The 25,882-nt window shown below is 44.6% G+C and overlaps 1 protein-coding gene across 4 annotated transcripts in view; it reads left to right on the forward strand.

Annotated features, from left to right (window-relative positions):
- TCF20 (transcription factor 20) overlaps nt 1-25,882 on the forward strand; it is a 437,268-nt gene that overhangs the window by 391,055 nt on the left and 20,331 nt on the right. The window contains exon 7 of one of the 4 annotated variants that reach the window (XM_077452492.1): nt 780-915. The exons of the other annotated variants lie outside the window; for them this stretch is intronic. The gene's annotated coding sequence lies outside the window, so the exon portion shown is untranslated. Of the gene's footprint in view, nt 1-779; nt 916-25,882 lie in introns of those variants that run through there. 4 annotated transcript variants of the gene reach the window in all.

Genomic DNA, 25,882 nt, shown 5'->3' on the forward strand with positions numbered 1-25,882 from the left:
TAGCTCCTTTTTTTTCCACTGACCTGGTTACATGACTGCTCGCTCTGACGTTGCATAGATGGTCATGTGATGGCTCTCCTCCTCCAATCTAAAGCTAGGAGGAACGGGAAGAGGAGATCAACCAGAAAAAAATGGAGCTATTGAGATATTTACAAGCTTTTTTTTTTTTTTTTTTTTTTTTTTTTAAGGACACTGACACAGGAGGAGTGGTGTAGGAGGAGCTGGCAAGTGAGTTTTCTTTTTCTTTTTTTTTTTTTCTTTTTTTAAACAACTTTAGACTATGCAGGCAGTGCTGTCGCAGGGCCAGGAGAGGCAGACAGAAGGCCTGACATGCCCCAATAGGTGGCACCCGGGGGGGGACTGCCCGATCCCCCTGTTGGCGAAACAGAATTGGCATATAACACACAGGCACTGTTTGTCCTCTGTTTTCAGGGGGGAAAGGTGCACGTTATACGCTGATAAATATGGTATATCCATTGCTTATAAAGGCTTCTCGTCCCAGTATTTGTGCAATGTTTATAGAGTGTTTGATCTCGGTGCGGGAAAGGTTTTTCTAGAAGGTTGAATAGATCTGTGATCTGTTTGTTCTCTGGTGCATCTGATACATCTGTGGATTACTAGAGTTTGATCCTCCAGGCTTTTGTTCTGGTGGTAATCCATGTTTGGACTTAGATGCTCTGTTCTGCTGGGGGTCATCGTTCCCCTGTCTTGGGGCTAGAAGAGCTTGTTTTTGAGGGTAGAGATTGTGTTGGACTGACTTAATCGGTTGCTCTTTGTAGGTCAAAGGAACAGATAGGAAGGGTCTCCTTCCAGAGATTAGTGCCTGGCTTGTTTTGGGATGATGGTGTTCCCTGTTGGAGGCCTAGGGTGCGGCCTGATGATCGCTTCCATATAAGATCAAGAAAATAGTGTAAAGGAGCGCCCAGTGTACAGTAGATGTGAGTATAAAATTCACGTTAGACTTACCGGTAACTTGTTTTCCAGGAGTCTTTGGGGACAGCACCTGAGAGAGTGACTCCTCCCACTTACCAACAGGAAACACACATCCACCAAACTTTAAAAGGAGTCTCCTTCCCACAAGTTGCCAGTAGTAGTAGAGAACTTCCGGACAAAGCTGGAACACATAATCAGAATATCGTTAGTCACAGCATAAAATCAAACCATAAGGGCGGTTGTTGCTGTCCTGAAAGACTCCTGGAAAACAAGTTACTGGTAAGTCTAACTTGAATTTTCCCTAAACGTCTCTCAGGACAGCACCTGAGAGGCTAAACAAGACTTACCATCTAGGGCGGGACCACAGCCTGCAGGACCTTTCTGCCAAAAGCCTGATCACTTGCTGACAGAACATCCAGTCCGTAATGATGGACAAACGTTGGGTAGCTTGACCACGTAGCCACCTTACATATATGATCTGGGGTGGCACCAGCCTTATCTGCCCATGTAGTGGCTAGAGCCCTGGTAGAGGGTGCTTGAATTCCTGGGGGGAGATAGTCCCGTGAGTCGGCGTTCAGAATAGCGGATTTAAGCCATCTAGAAATTGACCCCCTTGATGCTTGGTGGCCCTTCTTTTTGCCTGAAAAAAAGTACAAAGAGGCTGAAGATTTAAAATCCTTTGTTACTTCCAGGTAGCGTAATAGAGTTTTTCTTACATCCAAATTGTGAAACTTTCTTTTTCCCCTGAAGGGTTTGAGCAAAAGGTTGATAGGATGATCTCCTGCGACCCATTATGAACTGACGCTACTTTTGGTAAAAACCCAGAATCTCTTTTCAGAATAGTCCTATCTGGGTAAATCAATAAGAAAGGTTCTTTAACCAATAGAGTGTGCAGTTCACTAAATCTCCTTGCCGATGTGATTGCAACTAGAAATAGTCTTGAAAGTTAGATTTAGTTAGTTAGAAAGAAGACATTGCACAAAAAAGGATTTCTAGGGGGTGCTAAAATTTAAACTATACTGAAAGATCCCTTTTAAGACCATATAACATGGAAATTGAGCGTGTACATAAAAATAAACATCACAACAACGATTAAAGTGAACTAATGGTTAAAGTCGAGTCAAGTTTTGTCATTCTACTACACTTAAAGAGGAGCTGCACCTAAAAAAAAAATATTAAAAGCCAGCAGCTACTAATATTGCAGCTGCTGACTTTTAATAAAATCACACTTACCTGTCCCAGGTTCCAGCGATGTCGGCGGCAGATGACGAGCGATCGCTCGTCTCGCTGCTGCCACCGCCGCCATCCTCTGTCAGGGAATCGGGAAGTGAAGCATGACGGCTTCACTGCCCGGTTCCCTACTGCGCATGCGCGAGTCGCGCTGCGCGTCTCTTATGGTCCCCCGCTGTGTCTCTGGGAACTGTGTGTTTCCCAGAACACAACGGGGGGGGGGGGGCGGAGCGTCTGCGGGGGTCTGCGGCGGTCTGGCCGGAAGTGGGTGCAGTTACCTGGATTATCCAGGTAACTGCACCCCCCTCCCCCCTGAAAGGTGCCGATTGTGGCACCGGAGGGGGGGAGGGATAAGATTAGCGGAACTTCCCCTTTAGGGTGAAGAACCGCTTTAAGAACATACAGTAGAACTAAATGTATCTCACGGGGTCACGTTGCTACATACAAATTAAACATAATTATAAATATAAAAAATAAAACGCCAATAAAAAAAAAAACCTATACACATCTGGGAACTACGTAACTGTACATATACTATATGTTTCTAAAAGTCTTTGTAGCAGCAAGTGTTTATAAAAGTGTCTAGTACATATTCAAGATTAAAAAGGAGGGGACGTGAGACGTTCCTGGTCACAATTTATAGGTTGTAGAAGAGGTTTCAAAGAGGATTGGAGTTGAGGGCTCTCACAGCCTGGGGGAAAAAAACTGTTACAATGTGACAGTCCTGGTTTTGATACTACGGTACCTTCTACCTGATGGCAAGAGCTGAAAGACTGTGGGAGGGATGGGTATGATCCCTCACGATACTGGTAGCTTTGCTGGAGCATTGTGTATGGAAAATGTCCAGGATGGAGGGGAGAGAGACACCAATAATCTTTTCTGCCGTCATTGAAAAAAAGAATATGATGAATTTATTCAACCTCCATAGTGTTCAATGCTATGTCTTTATTGATGGACCCAACCAAAAATACACCAAATTCCTTCACCATATGTCTTTAGGGGCCACCCAAAAGTGCTCAGAATAAAAAAAACTGCTCACCGGATGGCTGTGACCTCTTTAATTAACAAAAGGTCTAATGTGCTTTTGGGAAATCCTGGGATTGGATACCCTAGGTTACCAAATGAATCTTCAATGACAAGACCTCCTCTCCACCAATGTTCCCATGTGGAATGACAAAGCACAACTACAGTGCAATAGTTTCATAGTTGGTAAGGTTGAATAAAGACACCAGTCCAACCTGAGTGTGTCTACAATTGTCCCCATTCCTGTACATTGCACACTCACATCAGTTCCTGCCTTCAAGGAGCCCACAATCCAAGGTCATTCATATTCATATACTAGGGCCAATTTTGGACAGAAGCCAATTAACCTACCTGCATGTCTTTGGATTGTGGGAGGAAACCGGAGTACCCGGAGGAAACCCACGCAGGCACAGGGAGAACATGCAAACTCCAGGCAGGTAGTGTCGTGGTTGGGATGTGAACTAGCAACCCTTCTTACTGCTAGACGAGAGTGCTAACCACTAAACCACTGTGCCGCCCCACTGCATTTTATTTTTAAAACTTTATAAAACATATAGGATGTCTGCTTACATTCATGGGTGCCCAACCCAGCACTGGAAGTCTCTTGCAAAACTATGAGGAACCGATTGCCGCTGGTCTCATGTCCTATACTGGTGTGCGTTCCTCTCGTGGGTATGGGAAACCGGAAGCTGGGATCTGAAAGTGGCATGAACGGAAGCGCCTGGACCTACGGTTTTTTGTAATTGATACATATTATGAAAACGTACGTCGAGGCGCTTCCGGTACACCATTTTTCTTTATACATACCTCAGAAAGCCAGTTCCTTCCATTCCACAGGGCGATGGCAGAAGCTGTAGGAAGGGCTCCTCCCTTATCAGTGCTCTGGGAGAGTCAGTACTGCTCTAGAGGAAGCCACTTGTAGGCTTCCTCAAGGAGCAGGGACAGCACCTTGAGAACTTCTGATTTCCCACTAGGTTTTCCCTAGTGGAGAAAACACAAAAACTGGTAACATGTGGGAAGGAGCCTCCATTTAACGTTTGGCGGAGGTGTGTTTCCTGTTGGCAAGTGGGAATAGCCACACTTAGGCTGGTTTAGGGAAAAATGTTTTATTGATAGTGTAGAATTTGAACAATGAGCTGCATGTGCACAACTTACTGTACAGGGGTGGACAGACAGGCAAGTAACTTTAATGCAGAAGAGGCAAGGCATGTCTCTTCTGCATTAAAAATCCTTCCTGTTCACCACTTTGTTTGTTTTTTTAGCATAAAGCAGCAACTATACTGTTAGTCAATAGATCAAAGTGAGATTGTAATCTCTATTAGTAAAATGTTATGAAGGACCCATATCAATCAGAATTGATAGCCAGAAATCAATACCTCAGTGGCCTTCTAAAACAGTCCAATACTAAACCATGTAAAACAGTTAAACAATGCATGAAATGCATATAATGTTATATGGTCCAAGCATAAATCCCATTAAACGCCTGCAATATTTTTACATAGTGTAGGTTCCCTTACTTATGGGAGGAATGCAGTATGTAGAAATCAAAATAATCAAATTATAGTTTCATAGTACCATTCCTGTTAATATGCTGTCCATAAAGATTCAGATTCAGGCTATAACCTGACTGAGTTCTTTGAGGACTCTTGGGTGTAAGCCATCCGGTCCTGGGGATTTATTTGTGTTAATCTTTTCTAGACACCGGCTTCTGTTAGCCACAAGAGTAAATCCTGTAACGTGTTAATAACAGTACAGTCGTGGTTGGTATACCCCTCCTTTCCCTCTGTAATTGGGAAGAAAGCATTTAGTACAGTTGCCTTCTCAGTGTCACCTGTAACCATCTTCCCATCTTCCCTTCATCATCTTATATGTGGCCAATGTGGTCTGACCTCTTTACCTCTTTACCCTTTTATGACTAAGCCTATTTTTGACACTTGGTGTTTACAATTTAAAATCCATATTTTTTGCTAGAAAATTACTTGGAACCCCCAAACATTATATATATTTAGCAGAGACTCTAGGAAATAAAACGGCGATTGTTGCAATATTTTATGTCACACAGTATTTGCGAGGCGGTGTTTTAAACGCAACTTTTTGGGAAAAGGGACTGAATTTAAGAAAAACAAAACAATAAAATTAGCCCAATTTTTTTGCATAATGTGAAAGATAATGTTACGCCGAGTAAATAGATACCAAACATGTCACGCTTTATAATTGCACGCACTCGTGGTATGACGACAAACTACAGTACCTAAAAATCTCAATAAGCGACGTTTTAGATTTTTTTTTTTTCCAGTTACCAGGTTAGAGTTACAGAGGAGGTCTAGTGCTAGAATTATTGCTCTCGCTCTGGCGATCACGGTGATACCTCACGTGTGTTTTGAACACTGTTTACATATGCGGGTGCAATTTCCGTATGCGTTTTCTTTGCTGTGCGAGCTCGCGGTGATGGGAGTGCGCTTGAAATTTTTTATTTTTTTCTTATTTTATTTTAAAATGAATAAATTGTTTTTTTATAAAAAAAAAGTGATCGCTTTTATTGCTGTCACAAGGAATGTAAACATCCCTTGTGACAGCAATAGGTGGTGACAGGTACTCTTTATGGAGGGATCCCTCCTTTACACTTCAATGTATTCAGATCGCTGTTTTCGGCAATTCTGAATACTGTATATATTTTTAAATCCAGCGCCATTGGCAGCCGAGTAAACGGGAAGTGAAGTCATGACATCGCTTCCGTGCTTACAATTAGGAGACTGGAATGAAGACCGCTTACGGCTTCATTCCAGTCCCTCCCTAGCCGCCAGAAGCGGCGGATCTTGCATCGGTGCTCCCGATTGAACGGGAGCCCCGGTAAGAGCGGCGGGGGGGGGTGTCCTCTCCTGCTCCTCCGACATAACAACTGAGTGGCTTTTAGCCGCATTGGTTGTTATGGCTGGAAAGCCAATCGCCCGCTCTGAAAAACGGTACCGGGATGATGCCTGCAGGTGCGGGCATCATCCCGGTATAACCCCCGGGAAGCCAAGTACGCACATCTGTGTACGCTCGGCGGCAGGGGGTTAATATATCTATAAAAAAAATTTTTTTGAGATGAAGTATAGGGTTGAAATGCTGACCATGAGCCATCCCCAGGTTTAACCTTTGCTCTTCTATATTTATTGCCCTTTGGAATGCACTGTGTGATACCTTTGTTTAATATTATCCTAAAGCATTCACATTTTTCCCTCTGTGTTCCGTGTTTCCAGGTCTAGGTCCCAATTGATGTCATGTTGTATTGAGAGCAGTTCAGAAAAGTTTGCTTGTTTGAAAGTTAGTGTATTTGTACTACCCTTGTGCCTCCTTTTCCTATGATTTATGCTAAATGTGATTGCAAGATCCCAAGTTGTCCCATATGTCTACATCTGTGATGAGATTTGAGTTGTTTGTAATTAATAGATCTAGTAGAGTATTCTTTCTAGTCGGGGAATCCACTAATTGGGACATTAAGTTGTCCTGTAAGACATTTAAGAAATGATAGGCCTTTAGCCTAGGTTCACATTGATGTGATTTTCCGGCAATAGCACTATCCAAATCAACACTAATTGCCAAAAGTAGCTTCTGTACTACTTTTGGCGACTTCGGGTGAGATTTCAATAGACATCTGTGCAGGAACACACACAGATGTCTCTAAAATCTCCCCCAAAATTGGACTGACATGCTGGTAAGAAATTGTGCGAGTTGAGCTGAACTTGCACGATTTCAATCCAGCAGCAGTGTGAACCTGGGCTTAATGAGTGAGCTGTCTCCTCTGCCCAGTCTATATCCGGATAGTTGGAAGTCCCTCATTATGATGACATTTCCCTGCCATTTATAATTGTGATAGGAGGTCCAGCTCCTCCTCCTCCTTCAGGTTGGGGGGCCTGTGACATACCCTGTTCCCTGTGAAGTTCTACCTTCCCATTGCGCCTTTTACAATGTCACTCCTCCTCTCTTCCACACTTAAATTATTCCTGATATATATAGAGACACCCCTCCCCCTCTTCTACCCTCCTTGTCTTTCAGATACAAGGAATACTCTTGGATATTTGCCAGCCAGTCGTGTGAGCTGTCAAACCAAGTTTTTGTATTCCCACAAAGTCTAAATCCTCATGTAATAGCAGCTCCAGTTCCTCCATTTTGTTCGCTAGGCTCCTAGCATTTGTGAACATGCCCCTTTTTTATGGGTGCAGATTATTTTCTCAGGTTTTTTCAGGCTTTATTTTTGATCTGTCAACTCACCCCCAGGATTGGCAGTTATGGATATATTATTACTAGTGCCTCCACTAGTACCCTCTGTCTTTTTCTTACTGACGGCTATTGCTTCCTCTGAGGCACCCCCAACACCTAGTTTAAAAGCCCCTGCAACTTCCCGGCCATCTTTTTCAAAAGAGCTGCAACCCTCCCCAATTATGTGGCCCTTCCCTGCTAAAGAGACGGTAACTGACTGAAAAATCAGCCCAGTTCTCCAGGAACCCAAAACCCTCCTTACACCCTCCTTACACCAGTTCCTCACCCACTTATTTAGTTCCCTAAGCTCCTGTTCCCTCTCTGGTGTTGCTGGAGGCACAGGTAGCATCTCTGAGAATAGCACCTTGGAGGTCCTTCTCTTCAATCTATTCCCTAAGTCCCTAAAATCATTATTTAAGACTCTTCACCTTCCTGTTACATTGTTGTTGGTACCAACATGTACTATGACAGCTGGGTCCTCCCGAGCCCCACCCAGTAATCTGAATCTACGATGTACCGAACCCAAGCACCTGGTAAACATACCATTCAGTGATCAGTGTCTGTGACAGATTGTGTAGATGGTTATTGGCGCAAAAAGGGGCACTGTACATACAATCTGTAGATTAGCACAGGAGCCATTCTTTTATGAGTTAGTTCCCTCTGTCAGAGTCCATGATGTTAATGACTAGTAAATTCATTATGGAATCCAGGAGTAGCTCACTGAGGCAGCTCCGTGTAAAAGCAGCTCTGGGGAGGGTACAAGAAAAAGCGCAAGCGCCTTCTAAATGTGGCTGTATAGTTAAAAGCTGTTAGCTGTTAACACCTCACAAGTGTAGTCATAAGGTGGGCATTTGAAATAAAACTGGTACTGTGCAGGGAAAATGCTTGGCAGCACGCTCCAGGAGGGAGCCCACGGGGGATGCTGTCATCTGTCCGGACTGAGGGTGGTCAGCGTCAAATTTCATCTTTTCTGGGTCCTTGGAATGCACTGCCAGAGCAGCAAGGATGTCATGTGAGTTGAATTTACTGCTAATAAACCACTTTTAACCATACAGCTACACTTAGAAAGTCTGAGTGGGCTGTGCTGATTATCAGCACAGACCCCCCTCTGACAGGGAGAGCCACAGATTGGCTCTTCCTGTCAGCGTAAACTGAGAAATGCCGTTTACCAGCACTTCCTGGTTCACGCGATGATCAGCTGTGATTGGTTACAGCCGATCACGTGGTAAGAAGCCTCTGACAGGCTTCTTATCACGATCGGAGATGCAGGGTGTCAGACTGACACGCCGCACTCGCGATCGCCTCGCTGCACGCCTCCACGGCCATGCGTTGGATGGTATCCTGCTGGATGTCATATGACACCCAGTCAGGATAACAGAACCACTTCTCGACTGTCATTCTGCATATGGTGGGCGGGAAGTGGTTAAGAAATAGATTCAATCAGGTAAGCCATACAAGGCACCATCAATAAACCAAAAGCAGCCTGGCCTCTAATAAGAGGTTGACAAGAAGTTACATTGTCAAGGCAGCAGTATGTCTTTCTAAGACAAAAAAGCCTGCAAGAGAATAAGGATGTCGGCTTATTAGCACAGTACAGCCTGTCTAAAGTATCCCATCCATAAGTGTATTCAAATCTAGTTTGGAACAGCCAGAAATGCCAAAACTCACCAGTCATAGAAAAAATGTGCAAAATTGCATTGGAATGATCACCTTGGACTCCAAACTCACCAGTCTGTATGGCCATAATGCCTCCCGGGGATGTACTGTTGGCTAAAATATGCCAAAGAAAAGGTCAAATAATACTTAACTCTGGCAACAGCTTACACTGGATATCTGGAAATGGGACAATGAGGAGTTTTTAATGCATGCTTTCCTTCCACAGCAACAAAATGAACCTCCTCCCCCATGCTAGTAACTCTTATTTTTAGTCCTGTATACCAGAGACCACCCACAGGATTTAGTCATTCCTCTTGGCCACTCACCAATTGTTTTGTGAGTAATGTCAGCAAGACATGGTTGCACTCACCCCCCCCCCCCCCCCAAACCATATGGTCAATTGAATATGTAGCCATCTTTAAACACGATGCACCTGTGGGTGTGAGATGACACATGTATGGGGACATTTGTCATGAATCGGTTAAAAAAAATATCCTCAACTGATACAATAACTAAACCCAACAACGAGCTAAAATATATGCATGTTATAGACCTCAGATGTGGTGACTACATTAGCTTTTTATTTTTTATTTTTTTAAGCTAGGGGCAGTATTTTAACAAAAGTACAAAATATTTACAATTTATTAAAATTTTCCCGTCCTTATTATTTTTCATATATTTAGGGATGTGGTGCTAAGTTTGTCTGTCTCTGCCCTTGTTATTTTATTAAATGCAGAATATACCTGTTGATCTTACTCAAAATGCAGGGTCTTTGTCGTTTCATGTGAGCAAAGAATATCTTCCTTCTCTCCCAGTTGCACTGTCCTCTATGTAATGGAGATAAAGAGATACGGACAGGTTTGGGGTCCATATTGGGAGAGCAACTTAAAGTGATTGTAACCAATCACTTTGTAAAAACAACCCATTCAGTTTAAAATAGAAATTAAATGCAAAACATTTTGTATGGATATAAAAAAAATTATAAATACATTTTTTGCCATTTTTTTAAATGATCACACTCCCTCTGTTCTCAGCTGCATAAGAGCTGGGGGCAGGAGAAGCAGCAGAACACTGAGCTTGCCAATGAATGGCTGGGCAGCGGAGGCATGTCAGGACAAGTCTGATCATTGAAGGAGAGTACACTGAGTTCCCAGCATAGCTAGAGAACTGACCATGATGTGCTCTCCTGCTTAGTGTGGCAGTTTTTAATAGGAAAGCAAGGGGACTAGCAGGAACACCAGGGATTTCACATAAAGGAAGCAATACATAGAGAGCAGAATACCTTCTCTTGCATGGTATAGCAGGCACATATCAGGAACATGAAGTGTTGGGGTAAGAAATGGTTTAAGATGAAAACCCTGGTTCCCTCCATAGATACAGGAGCAGTGTAGCCAACCAGGGATGAGATGTCTTATTTGCAGAATAACCAGGTGAAAATAAACCAAAAAAAATGTGAAAAGAAAACAAATCGAACTACCACACCACAGACTAGTAAGCTTCAATATATTTTATTTTCTTACATCAGGGGACACCGAGCCATAGTACATAGTTACATAGTTAGTCAGGTTGAAAAAAGACACAAGTCCATCCAGTTCAACCTTAAAAACAAATAAAATAAAAAATAATCATACAATCCAAATACCCAATTTTATGCCCACAATTTATCCAGAGGAAGGCGAAAAAAAACCCCAGCAGAGCATGCTCCAATTTGCTACAGCAGGGGAAAAAAATTCCTTCCTGATCCCCCAAGAGGCAATCGGATTTTCCCTGGATCAACTTTACCTATGTTAGTACCCAGTTATATTATGTACATTCAGGAAAGTATCCAGGCCTTTCTTAAAGCAATCTACTGAGCTGGCCAGAACCACCTCTGGCGGGAGTCTATTCCACATTTTCACAGCTCTAACTGTGAAGAAACATTTCCGTACTTGAAGATGAAATCTCTTTTCCTCTAGACGTAAAGAGTGCCCCTTGTCCTCTGGGTTGACCGTACAGAGAACAACTCAACACCAAGTTCACTATATGGACCCCTAATATATTTGAACATGTTGATCATATCCCCCCTTATTCTCCTCTTCTCAAGAGTGAATAAATTCAGTTCCTCTAATCTTTCCTCATAGCTGAGTTCCTTCATGCCTCTTATCAGTTTGGTTGCCATTCTCTGCACTTTCTCCAGTTCCCTGATATCCTTTTTGAGAACTGGTGCCCAAAACTGAACTGCATATTCCAGGTGAGGTCTTACTTATGATTTGAACAGGGAGGGGCAAAATGATATCTCTCTCTCTGGAGTCCATACCTCTCTTAATACAAGAAAGGACTTTGCTCGCTTTGGAAACAGCAGCTTGGCATTGCATGCTATTATTGAGCTTATGATCTACCAAAACCCCCAGATCCTTCTCCACTATGGATCCCCCCAGTTGTACTCCCCCTAGCATGTATGATGCATGCATATTCTTAGCCCCCAAGTGCATAACTTTACATTTATCAACATTAAACCTCATCTGCCACATAGTCGCCCAATTAGACAGTGTATTGAGGTCGGCTTGTAAATTGGAGACATCCTGTAAGGACGTTATTCCACTGCATATCTTGGTGTCATCTGCAAAGACAGAAATGTTACTTTTGATCCCAGACCCAATATCATTTATAAAGATGTTAAAAAGTAAGGGTCCCAGCACTGAACCTTGGGGTACACCACTGATAACCTTAGACCATTCAGAGTAAGAATCATTAACCACGACTCTCTGAATTCTGTCTTTTAGCCAATTTTCTATCCATTTACAAACTGATATTTCCAAACCTGTAGACTTTACCTTACACATGAGTCCACCGCCAGCCCTCTGTGCAAGGTTTTACTTACCTCCTCATAAAAAGAAATCAGATTTGTCTGACAACTTCTGTCTTTCATGAATCCATGTTGTCTGTTGCTTAAAGTGTTTTTGTTCAGCAAGAACTCGTCGATGTGGTCTTTTATTAAACGCTCCCGTATCTTCCCAGCTATAGAAGTTAAGCTAACAGGTCTATAGTTACTTGGTAAAGACTTTGATCCCTTTTTAAATATAGGCACCACGTTCGCCCTGCGCCAATCCAGTGGGACTATTCCCGTCATTAATGAGTCCCTAAAAATTTGATACAATGGCTCTGAAATTACGGAGCTCAATTACTAATTAGTAATTACTAATAGTAATTACTATGTTGGTTATATCGTACCGACAGGTGCTGGACACTGGTACGCCCCTAAAGGCGTGTGCTCCCCTATATAACCCCTCCCATTACTGGGAGTCCTCAGTTTTTCACCAGTGTCTAAGGGGTTGGTCACGAATAAGGATGTGCTGTGCTGAGCTCCACATGTAGTAATCCTTGATGAGGGCTAGCCATGCTGACCAGATCCATTCTGATGTCTTTTCATGGGCTAAATGAATGGTACCCGGCCTCGTGTCCTAAGATACAAGGTTTTGCTTGCGAACGCTTCTCTTTAGAGAGCTGGGCCCTGAAATACAGTACTTTTTGATAGTGAGGCCATAAAGTTTTTACTGGCAGGGTGCTGTCGCAGGTCCAGGATTGTGGGATAACCTGAGGTTCCCCGGTTCCTGAAGGTTTGCTATAAGGTCTCAGGGCCTACCGTGAAGGGTGAAGATTGGGTCTTTATCTCTGATAAAACCCTGCTGCGAGGATAAGGTAAGGGAGATTGTCTCAGGAATTTCTCCTTTTATGTATAGTGTTGTCAAGCCTATGTGTCACCACTGGGGGCTGTATTGCGCACTCACTGTCCTGATGCTGGAAACAGCAGAAGCCTTCACTCTCCTCTCTTGCCAGAACAGACCCTCTGGTAAGAAAAGGGGGTCTGGTCTCTTCCTGTGCCCCCAGATTGGCTTTATTACCCTTTGGGGACGTGCCAGAACAGTTGCCTCTTTTCTTTTGAAAAAAAATCTTTCAAAGGGCAGACCGTGGCCGCTCGGCGGAGGACTTACCCCCACCCCCCCCCGGCCATGCTTACAGGTCCAAGGGACGCCGCTAAGCACAGGAAAACACCTGGAGATGTTTTTTCCTATTCATGCATAGCTTATGTATTCTGAATGGGAACGTTTCTATAAAGAAAATGGGTTCCAGCAATTGTTGCAATCACCTCAGTGAGCAGAGCCTCGCATGTCCGGTGGATAATGCACTGATGTTAAAGGATCCAGCAAATTAAAGTTGGAACTTCCTTTTTAAGATGACATGTCTTTTTCAGTTCAGTAGCGCAGCTGGTTCTTGCTGCAATTGGTGTATCTCAGTCCATTAACCCTTTAACGTCTGTTCCACCATTTTGGTGGAACACATTTTGAGTCACGCTAACTCATTGAAAAATGTGGACTCCAAAGGGTTAAGGAACAGTTTTGGGAGATACCTGAAATTCTGCGTGATCGGCAGGTCCAGCAATGGGCTGGTGTATCTGACGCACTGGGTCTCACAGTAGATGTTATGAAAGACTCTATAATTTAAGCCTTATGGCTTATGCTTGGACTAGCATTCTCAGAGTTCTGTGGCTGAAATATTGATCAGCCGAAGCACCATGTGAAAGCTCTTAGCCAGTTTGTTTCCCTTCTTTAGGTACGGCTATTTAGAGTGGATAAGTACATCCAGAAGACCTCTAATACGTAGAGCTATCTTTACCAGTAAAAAGAGGTTCAAACATTTCTCCTTTTTATCATGTTGCCTCTCCTATACCTGGGGCATCTGCCTCTAGGCAGTCTCAACGGCCTCAACCGTCAGATTCAAGGGAAAGTCCCCAAGGGCAGCACCAGGATCTTGGGGCAGAAAGCCCACAAAGCAGAATTCTAAAGCCTTCTCATGAAGGGGTACCCCCACTTGTTTGGGTGAGGGGAAAGGTCCTGAGATTCTCAAGATCTGGCAGGAACAATGTCAGGGCAGATGGATTTCTGCAATTTTTTCTCTAGGTTACGACTAGAGTTCTGAGAGCCCGGATGGCTCAGTCGGTAGAGCAATCAGACTTTTGATCTGAGGGTTCGGGTCCCTGTTTGGGTGCTGCCTGTGGGATCCTTGGGCTGCTGATGGGGCAGTCTTTATGCAAGAGTTTCCGTCTCCTCTGAGAATTTTCCTAAGGATCCGGAAGAAAAAAAAAGTTGGTCTCTCTGGCCTCTGGATCAACTGTTATCCCAGTCAGTGATATCAGAGGTTTCCTTAGTGGAACAGGGCGTTTTAGCTCAAACCTTTTAAGGTTCCAGAACCAAACAGAGAGGTAAGACCCATTCTAGATCTCGAAGCTCTGAATCGGCACTTAAACATCCGATCCTTTAATAATTCGATCGGCTGTGTCCACCCTGCATGGAGGGGAGTTGCATATCTCCATGTGCCAAATTTTCCTGCTCACCAGCAATGTCTGCGTTTTTTAAATATACAATTAGCTTTTCAGTTGTGGCCCTGCACCACGAGTGTTCTGAAAGATTCTGGCACCTCCTTTAGCCAGATTAAGGGCTCAAGGCATAAGCGGTCCTAGCCTATTAGAAGATCTACTTTTTAATAGATCATTCAGTCTCAGGTCTAAAACCAGAGTCTGATCTCAGCCGTAAATATCTGAAATCTCTAGGTTGGATATTCAACCTAGGAAGATTCTCCTTAAAACCATCAAGAACATTACAGTACTTGGGGGCTGGTTATAGATACCATACAGAAGAAGGTATTCTTCCCCCAGACAGGAATCTGTTTCCATTGTAGTTGAATAATTCAACTTCTCAAAACAAAGGAAAATTCCTTCATCCAGCTGTGCAGGAGATTTTTAGGGGAAATGGTGGCCTCCTTCAAGGGTGTCCATTACTCGCAGTTTTACTCAAGAACTACTTCAAGACACCATCCTGTCGGTCTGGAATAAAAAGTTTCACTCTGTCCAGGGGAGATGGTCCAGGTTAGAGGACCTTGCCTATCAACTTTTTTTGGAAGTTTCAGGCAGTACGCCTGGCCCGAAAATCTTGGTGGTCAGACTATGGGACTGTCCTGTCAGGATTCAGTCTGACAAGGCCACGGTGGTTGCTTACATCGCTCACCGGGGGGCACGAGAGGTCGTGCAGCCCAAAAAGAGGTGAATAAGGTTCTAGCTTGGGCAGCTACACAACAATTCCCTGCCTATCAACAATTTAAATTTTTCAGGTGTACTACTTGAGTCACCAACAATTCCTGGGAGAATGATCTCTTCACCCTGACATCTTCCTAGCAATATGTCAGATGGGGTATTCTGGACATGGACCTATTCGCACCCAGATTCATCAACCACGTCGTCAACTTTAGGTCGAGAACAAGGCGTCTGCTAGCAGACGGAACAGACGCATTAGTCTTCCCATTGGATCCGTTTTCACTGATCTATGCATTTCCTCCAGTTCTGCTACTTCCACGCCTTCTCCGCAGGATTAAGCAGGAACAAAAGGAGATGATTCTGGCGGCCAGTGGGTCCCAGAAGATCTTGATTTACTGAGATCATAAGGATGGCAGTAGGAGTCCTTCGGACTTTGCCATTATCCTTCCATATGGACGAAAAATTAAATGAGTTTAATCCCGCTCTATAAAAGATCGTGGGTGATCTCCTTCGGTAGTGTCTACTTTGATTAAAGCCAGGAAACCTGCTTCTAGAATCACTTAGAGTCTGGAAGGCATATGTTTCTTGGTGTGAATCCAGGGGTTAGCACCCCAGGAAGTATGTCATAGGCAGGATTCCTGATGTCCTGCATATGGGATCTGAAATGAAGCTGGCCTTGACTTCTATTAAAAGCCAGATCCTGGTTTATTCTCCCTATCAAGGCACCTCTAAATCCTTGGGATTTAACCACTTGCCGCCCGCCCTATAGCAAATAGACGGCGGCAAAGTGGTTGCATAATCCTGACCGGACGTCATATGACGGGATCAGGATTATGAGCCGCTGCGCGCCCCCGGGGGCGCACATCGCGGCGATCGTTGTTGCGGGGTGTCAGTCTGACACCCGGCAACTACGATCTCGGTAAAGAGTCTCCGACGGAGACTCTTTACCACGTGATCAGCCGTGTACAATCACGGCTGATCACAGTGTAAATAGGAAAAGCCGGTGATCGGCTTTTCCTCACTCGCGTCTGTCAGACGCGAGTAGAGGAGAGCCGATCGGCTGCTCCTCTGACAGGGGGGGGGGGTCTGTGCTGATCGATTATCAGCACAGCCCCCCCGAGGATGCCCACACTGGACCACCAGGGACGCCACCAGACCACCAGGGATGCCAAGGACAAGGTATGCCACCCTAGACCACCAGGGATTCTAGTCAGTGCCACAATGGATGCCAATCAGTGCCCATAATGGATGCCAATCAGTGCCCACAATGGGCATCACTGATTGGCATGCATTATTGATTGGCACTGATTGGCATCCATTAGTGCAATATATTATAATACAATGCCGCCTATCAGTTCCCATCTGTGCCGCCTATCAGTGCCTACCCATGCCCACCTGTGCCGCCTACCCATGCCCACCTGTGCCGCCTACCCATGCCCACCTGTGCCACTTATCCATGCCCATCCATGCCAATTTGTGCCACATCAGTGCCCATCCGTGTCCCCCATCAGTGCCACCTATCAGTGCCACATATCGGTGTCCATCAATGCCACCTCATCAGTGCCACTTCATTGGTGCCACCTCATCGGTGCCCATCAGTGCCGCCTTATCATTGCCCATCAGTGTAACCCCATCAGTGCCCATCAGTGAAGGAGAAAACTTACTTATTTGCAAAGTTTTGAAACTGAAACAAAAAAAACATTATTTTTTTCAAAATTTTCGGTATTTTTTTATTTGTTTAGCAAAAAATAAAAACCGTAGAGGTGATCAAATTTCATTTGGGTACAGTGTAGCATGACCGCGCAATTGTCATTCAAAGTGTGACAGCGCTGAAAGCTCAAAATTGGTCTGGGCAGGAAGGTATTTAAGTGCCCGGTATTGAAGTGGTTAAAATTGGTCTTATCGGCTTTGCTGAATCAGGCGTTTGAACCTTTACGAGAAATTGCCTTGGTTCTTTGACAAGAAAGATAATCTTTTCTGGTTGCCATTTCTTGTGCTAGAAGAGTATCGAAACTAGCGGCTCTGTCTTGTAAGAGTCATATTTCGTCATGTTTAAGGATGAAGTGGTTTCATGTCCTCATCCTGAATTCCTATCAAAGTGGTAACAGGTTATTATTCTTCCTTCCTTTTCCCCAGAGCCTTAATCTAGGGAAGAGAAGGCACTATATTCTCTTGATGTAGTAAGAGCGATCAGAGTCTATTTAAAGGCGACCGCTTAGGTTCGCAAAACATAGGTTTTGTTTGAACTGCCAGAGGTGCCAAGATGTGGACAGGCAGTGTCAAGATCTACTATTTTCCAAATGAATTTGTCAAGTGATTGTTCGAGCTTTAGCTTAACCACTTGCTTACTGGGCACTTAAACCCCCCTCAGTCCCAGACCAATTTTCAGCTTTCAGCGCTGATGCACTTTGAATGACAATTGCGCGGGCATACAACACTGTACCCAAATGACATTTTTTATCATTTTTTTCCCACAAATAGAGCTTTCTTTTGGTGGTATTTAGTTACAGCTCGGAGTTTTATTTTTTGCTAAACAAACAAAAAAAGATTCAAAAAAATAAAAAAAATAAATCATGTTTTAATAGTTTGTTCTAAAATTTTGCAAACGGGTCATTTTTCTCCTTCATTGAAGTGCGCTGATTAGGCGGCACTGATGGGCTGCATTGGTGGGCACTGATAGGCTGCATTGGTGGGCACTGATAGGCTGCATTGGTGGGCACTGATAGGCTGCACTGGTGGGCACTGATAGGCATAGTTAAGGCGGCACTAATAGGCACAGATAAGGCGGCACAGATAAGATGGGCACAGATAAGATGGCACGGATGGGTACCACTGATAGATGGGACTGATGGGCACTGATAGGTGGCACTGTTGGGGGCACTGCTGGGCACTGATGGGCGGCACTGATGGGCGGCACTGGGGTGCAGCACCTTTGAGGCAGATTGTGGGCACTGCTGGGTGGCACTGACGGGGGGCACTAACTTTTATTAAATTGGCACTGCAGGGGGCAGGTGGGCACTGGCAGGGGGCAGGTGAGCGTGTACATTACTGGCCGTGATCGGGACTGATGTCCCGATCACGGCCGCCGGTGATCGGCTTTTTTTTTTTTTCTCCTCGCGCTGTCAGCGCGAGGAGGAATAATAGCCGATTACCAGCTCCGTTCTATCACATGATCAGCTGTCATTGGCTGACAGCTGATCACGTGATAAGGGGTCGGGATCGACCCCTTGCACGGATCGGTGATCAGACGAGTCTCACGGACTCGCCGGTCACAGAGCGCGCCGCGCGCGCCCCTCAAGGGGCGCGCAGGCCGCTCGTACACGGGACGACGTCAATAGACGTAGTCCCGGAAATGTAGGTCCGCGCTAATGCTGTCATTTGGCAATAGCGCGGTACCGAAGTGGTTAAAGAAGAAAATTCTTCCTTCTCAGGTTAAGAGCACTCTTCCAGGGCGATTTATGCCTCTTGGGTGGTGCATCATCAGGCCTCTATGACTCAGATCTGTAAGGCCGTGACTTGGTCTTCGGTTCATATGTTTATCAGATTTTATCAAATAGATATTAAAGGTCATGAGGATATTGCCGTTTTGGCGCAATAGACTGCAGGCTGCATTATGAGTCCTCTGGCCTCCTGTTTTTTTCCTGTCCCCCCCCCCCCCCCCCCCTTCAGTTGCCATTGCTATGGGACATACCACATAGTAAGTACTATGGCTCTGTATCCCCTGATGTAAGAAAAGAAAATAGAATTTTTATAATGGCTTACCTGTAAAATCCTTTTCTTTGATGTACATCAGGGGACACAGTGGTCCCTCCCTCCTTTGGGATACACTTGTATTGCTTGGCTACAAAACTGAGGACTCCCAGAAATGGGAGGGGTTATATAGGGGAGTACATGCCTTTAGGGGCATGCCAGTGTCCAGCACCTGTCGGTCCAATATAACTATGGCTTTGTGTCCCCTGATGTACATCAAAGAAAATGATTTTACAGGTAAGCTGTTATAAAAATCCTATTTTTTGGTTTTGGGATTAGATGCACTTTTTAATTTCTAATATTTATAAAGGCATTTTTAATCCTATATAATTTTACAGTGTATGTATTTAATGTATTAAACCCAAAAGCAAGCATTTATTATATTGCTGCTTACCAATTCTTAGATGTAATGGCTGCATTTTTTAGTTTTCTTTTTTAGGCCTTCTTTCCTTTTTCACCCAGCGATCCAGCCAGGTCTGTTTTTCAACAGAACAAGCTGCAGTTGTAGCAATTAGTGTTGAGACCAATCATTTACACTTACAATGACTAGCTATAATTTATTTTTAATAATAATTTATGCAAAACCTTTATCCTAAAAGCAACAAAACTGCTGTTGTAACTGCTTAAAGTAGATGGACAAACAGATTTGGATACACCACCCCTCCCCAGACATGGCTGCTGTCCAAAGGTGTCTGTTACTCCTTTATCTAGAGGCACTCTTATGCAGGTGGTGTGTTACTGACCACTCTTATACAGGTGGTGTGTTACTGACCAGATCACTGGGTGAAATCAGAAGAAATAAAATCCCAACCAAAAGAAAACTAAGCCGCCACATCTAATGATTGGTAAGCTGCTTTGATTTGATTTGGGGTTTAATACCACTTTAACTACTTGAAGACAAGGCCTATTCTGATACTTTTCTCCTACGTGTAAAAAAAAAAAAATCTGTATTTTGTTGATAGAAAATTACTTAGAACCCCCAAACTTTATGTATTTTTTTAAAGACGAAGCCCTAGAGAATAAAATGGTGGGTGTTATAATTTTTTTATTATAATGTCACACTGTATCTTTGCACAGCAATTTTTCAAAAGCAATATTTTTGGAAAAAATACACTTTAATGCACAAAAACGCACTAGAATACCCAAATGTGTTAAAACATAAAAGCTTGAAAAAAAGGGCGCGGCTGCCGTTTCATTCACAGCGAGCACGCTCAAGAAACACGTTGCCTCTCTGGTGACATCATCCATCCGCGCCTGTTACCAACTGCGCTCCAAGCCTCTTTGAAGTGTCTCCACTGCGGCCGGCTTCTTTCATGAACGGCAGTACCCCAGCGATCCCAATGGTTCTCCTCATGCTGGACTGTCAACTGATGCCACCTCCCCTTGTTGGTATTTACATACCTGAATTTAACTTCACAAATGTGAGTTGCTTGTATTAAGTGTATATTAAAAACGTGTTATACATCTGCACCTAGAGGCACCTCTCTCCTTGTCTTATCAGTGTTATTGGAACACGGTTCTCTGTTCCTATATGACGGCAGCCCTGCGTGTTGGATCTCACCATCTCCCCTTATGATCGTAGGACTATTAACACTGTTAATGACCATGGACTACTGTCATTTGTTTTATCCCTTGGCCCTTATTGTTGTGCTGAACTAATGTTCATGCCACCTTACGCTATGGGATTGTTTGGACTAGTTCTCTGCGCCTTTACTTGTATTAGAGAAGAGAAGGGTTAAATTGACAAAGGTCTCTACAAGTCATCATTTGCTGCTTGAAGGGATAGGTGGTTGAACACAAGGATACTGTGAAACTAATATGGTTGTGATTAGAGAGAGGAAAGGGGATGTTACTGTTAGCGAAGTTTCCAGGCGTGCAGAGATGGGAGAATACAAGGCCAAGGGTATTACCATTAGAGTGAGTGGAAGTGCGTGTTCATGGTATTAGGTGAAAAGATGAGGTTAAGTTGAGAAGTTGAGCTGTAGCTGGGCTGTTAACATTAATGGGGATAGTAAATTCACTAAGAATAATAGTGGATATTTCAGGGGAGTGAAAATAGGGTGCCAGGCAGAGAAGTCCTCAAAAAAGAACAATACTGGTCCAGGAGGCCGATAGATCACTGCAACCCTCCGAGAAATTGGAGAAAACAGACAAATACAGTGTGTCTCGAAAGAAGAGAGGAAGTGTTAGGAAGTATTTGGAAGTTGCTCTGTGAGGTTATAAGAAATCCAATGCCACCTCCTTTCTGTCCATTGGGTCTGGGTGAGTGAGCCCGGTGGAGGCCACCATAGGCGAGGGCAAGAGGAGTCAGAATCTTGAAGCCAGGTTACAGTAATGTGAGCTTTTTTTTTACAAACAGAGCAGGCATTCAAGAGTGCACATATGCTTGAGGGGGGTGGTTTTTGGAAGCAGGGGGGGGGGTAGAAATTAAATTGGATTGCGGCTGTTGCCAGAACATGAAGGGTGCCAGATAACACTGAAGAAATTACACTTTGTTACAATGTAAAGTAGGGAGGGCACAGCTTGTATAACAGTGTAAATTTGCTGTCCCCTCAAAATAACTCGATACACAGCTATTAATGTCTAAACCGCTGGAAACAAAAGTGAGTACACCCCTAAGTGAAAAATGTCCAAATTGGGACCAAATAGCCATTTTCCCTCCCTGGTTTCATGTGACTCGTTAGTGTTACAAGGTCTCAGGCGTCAATCGGGAGCAGGTGTGTTAAATTTGGTGTTATCACTCTCTCTCTCATACATGGCACCTCATGGCAAAGAACTGAGGATCTGAAAAAAAAAAATTGTTGCTCTTCATAAAGGTGACCTAGGCTATACGAAGATTGTCAAGACCCTGAAACTGAGCTGCAACACAATGGCCAAGACCATACAGTGGTTTAACAGGACAGGTTCCACTCAGAACAGGCCTCATCATGGTCGACCAAAGAGGTTGCGTTCATGTGCTCAGTGTCCTATCCAGAGGTTGTCTTTGGGAAATAGTCACATGAGCGCTGCCAGCATTGCGGCACAGGTTGAATCGGTGGGGGGCCAGACTGTCAGTGCTCAGACCATACGCCGCACACTGCATCAAATTGGTCTGCATGGCTGTCATCTCAGAAGGAAGCCTTTTCTAAAGATGATGCACAAGAAAGCCTGCAAACAGTTTGCTGAAGACAAGCAGACTAAGGACATGGATTACTGGAACCATGTCCTGTGGTCTGATGAGACCAAGATAAACTTATTCGGTTCAGATGGTGTCAAGCGTGTGTGGCAGCAACCAAGGGAGGAGTACCAAAGACAAGTGTGTCTTGCCTACAGTCAAGCATGTTTTGTGGTTGAACTGGACGGAATTGTCTTTTTTCAGCCTGACTAACTATGGTGGTGGGAGTGTCATGGTCTGGGGCTGCATGAGTGCACTGGGGAGCTAAAGTTCACTGAGGAAACCATGAATGCCAACATGTACTATGACTTACTGAAGCAGAGCATGATCCCTTCCCTTCGGAGACTGGGCCACAGGGCAGTATTCCAACATAATGACCCCAAACACACCTCAAAGACAACCACTGCCTTGCTAAAGAAGCTGAAGGTAAAGGTTATGGACTGGCCAAGCATGTCTCCAGACCAAAACCCTATTGAACATTGAACATCTGTGGGGCATCCTAAAACAGAAGGTGGAGGAGCGCAAGGTCTCTAACATCCACTAGCTCCGTGAAGTTGTCATGGAGGAGTGGAAGAGGACTCCAGTGGCAACCTGTGAACTCCATGCTCAAGAGGGTTAAGACAGTGTGGGAAAATATTGATGGCCGCACAAAATATTGAAACTATGGGCCCAATTTGGACATTTTCACTTAGGGTGTACTCACTTTTGTTGACAGCAGATTAGACATTAAAGCGGAGGTCCACCCTAAAATGGACCTCCGCTCATCGGAATCCCCCCCCCCTCCGGCGCCACAATCGGCACCTTTCAGGGGGGAGGGGGGTGCAGTTACCTGGATAATCCAGGTAACTGCACCCACTTCCGGGCTAGCTCTCTGCGGAACGGGGCGTACGTTCCGCAAGCGCCCGCCCCCTTCAGCAAGTGCCCCGCTGCCTGCTGGGAAACACACAGCTCCCAGAGGCAGCGGGGACCGTCCGGATTGCGCCGCGCGGCTCGCGCATGCGCAGTAGGGAACCGGGAGATGAAGCCGAAAGGCTCCATTTCCTGATTCCCATACCCAAGATGGCGGCGGGACCCGGCAGCCGAGCGAGCGATCGGCTTCGGGTGCCGACATCGCGGGCGCGCTGGACAGGTAAGTGTCACTATTTAAAAGTCAGCAGCTGCAGTATTTGTAGCTGCTGGCTTTAAAAACAAAAAAACAAAAACGCGGAGTCCCGGTGGACTCCCGCTTTAATGGCTGTGTGTTGAATTATTTTGAGGGGACAGCAAATTTACATGGTTATACAAGCTGTACACACTCACTACTTTACATTGTAACAAAGTGTCATTTCTTCAGTGTTGTCATATGAAAAGATATAATAAAATTTTTACAAAAATGTGAGGGGTGCACTCACTTTTGTGAGATACTGTACATGTTGATATGACAGCAGACATTTACCCGTGAAAGAGCAGAGAAGACATGATGAGAAAGTGATGGATTGTGTTGAAAGTGCAACAACTTTCGTTCAAGAAACACTCGGGAAAGAAACTGTGTCCACAACTGACCCCCTGTCTCGTCTCCTGTATTCTTTTTTTTCAGACTAGTGTGTCTTACACAAACAACAATAGCTACTAGGGGTGCTGAAATCGCAGCATTGATACATCGCGATTTGAATGTCCAAAATGCGGCATCAATGCTGCGACCAGCATCATCAATTGTGGTGGATGACATCACCCCAACTTCCCCCGTCCCTCCTGGGAGAGCGCTCCGAGCGTACTCTACTTATAGCTGATAAACGAACTGTGTCTTAACCACTTTCAGACCGGACCAATTTGCTGGTCAAAGACCAGACCACTTTTTGCGATTCGGCACTGCATCGTTTTAACTGACAATTGCGCGGTCGTGCGACGTGGCTCCCAAACAAAATTGACGTCCTTTTTTTCCCACAAATAGAGCTTTCTTTTGGTGGTATTTGATCACCCCTGCGGTTTTTATTTTTTGCGCTATAAACAAAAATAGAGCGACAATTTTGAAAAAAACGCCATATTTTTTACTTTTTGTTATAATAAATATCCCCCAAAAATATATAAAAAAAACATTTTTTTCCCTCAGTTTAGGCCGATACGTATTCTTCTATATATTTTTGGTAAAAAAAAATCGCAATAAGCGATTATTGATTGGTTTGCGCAAAAGTTATAGCGTTTACAAAATAGGGATAGTTTTATAGCATTTTTATTAATAATTTTTTATTATTTTTTTTTACTAGTAATGGCGGCGATCAGCGATTTTTATTGTGACTGCGACATTGTGGGGGACCCATCGGACATTTTTGACACATTTTTGGGACCATTGTCATTTATACAGTAATCACTGCTATATAAATGCAGTGCCTCCTGTGTAAATTTCACTGGCAGTGAAAGGGTTAACCAGTGGGTGGCAGTGTAGGGGTTAAATGTTCCTAGGGGAGTGTTACTAACTGGGGGGGTTGGGCTTTCATTTAGTGTACACTGATCTCTGCTCCAATCACATGGAGCAGAGATCAGCGTCACTAGTTGCTAGGCAGAATAGACAAATGTTTACACAGCATTTCCTCTATTCGGCCGCTCCGTGAGACGATCGCGGGGATGCCCGCGGCGATCGAGTCCGCGGGTCCCGCGACCGGACTCACGGGGGTCCCGACCAGCGCGGGAGCACGCCGCCGGCGGCGCGCTTCCGATGGCAGGGCGGCATCGAATATTGGACGTACCTGTACGCCAATATGCCTGCCCGTGCCATTCTGTCGACGTACATCGTCGTGCGCTGGTCGGGAAGTGGTTAATGAATCCTGTGTTACAATACATTAAGTCCCCCGCTTTATGTGCTTTTTAAACCATATGTAGCTACATACTGCATTTCTCGATGTCCCACTCTGCTCATGTGACTGCCCGGCCCACCTCTCTTCTGGCAGCTACAGTCAGCGGGCAGGGCTGAGTATCCCCCGCTGACGTCAGCTGGGAGGAGAGAGGTAGGCCCGGCAGTCACATGAGCAGCGTGGGACACTGAGAAATGCGGTATGTAGCTACATATTTTTTAACCGAGGGCATTTTCACCCCCTTCCTGCCCAGGTCAATTTTCAGCTTTCAGCACTGTAACATTTTGAATGACAATTGCGCGGTCCTGCAACACTGTACCCAAATTACATTTTTATAATTTTTTTCCCCACAAATGGAGCTTTTTTTTTGGTGGTATTTGATCGCCTCTGCGTTTTTATTTTTTGCGCAAAAAAACTATTTTTGGTAAAAAAAAAGAGTTTATTGATTGGTTTGCGCAAAAGTTATAGTGCCTACAAAATAGGTTATTGATTTTTTTTTTTTTTTTTCACTAGTAATGGTGGTGATCTGCGATTTTTATCGTGGCTGTGGCATTGTGGCAGACAGATCTGACACTTTTGACAATATTTTGGGACCATTGACATTTATACAGTAATCAGTGCTATAAATATGCATTGATTGATGTATAAATGTCACTGGCAGGAAAGGCATTAATAGGGGGCAATGAAGGGGTTAAATGTGCTACCTAGGGAGTGATTCTAACTGGGGGGATGGAGCTGACTAGGGGAGGAGACAGATCGTTGGGCTGTCTTCTCTCCCCTGACAGGATGTGGATCTGTGTGTTTACACACACAGATCCACATTCCTGCTCTGTCACGAGCGATCGCGGGGGGGCCCGGCTGACATAGCGACTGCCAGGCACGAGCATCGACTCCTCTGTGATGCAGCGTACGCCCGCACGCCCTATACCACCGGGAAGCCGAGGATGTTATGACGCCCATCCGGGATAGGAAATCCCATCTGCGGATGTCATATGACAA

The sequence above is a fragment of the Lithobates pipiens genome, unplaced genomic scaffold, assembly GCF_037356315.1.
Source record: "Lithobates pipiens isolate NorthernLeopardFrog02 unplaced genomic scaffold, aLitPip1_a1.2 Scaffold_23, whole genome shotgun sequence".
Lineage (NCBI taxonomy): Eukaryota > Metazoa > Chordata > Amphibia > Anura > Ranidae > Lithobates > Lithobates pipiens.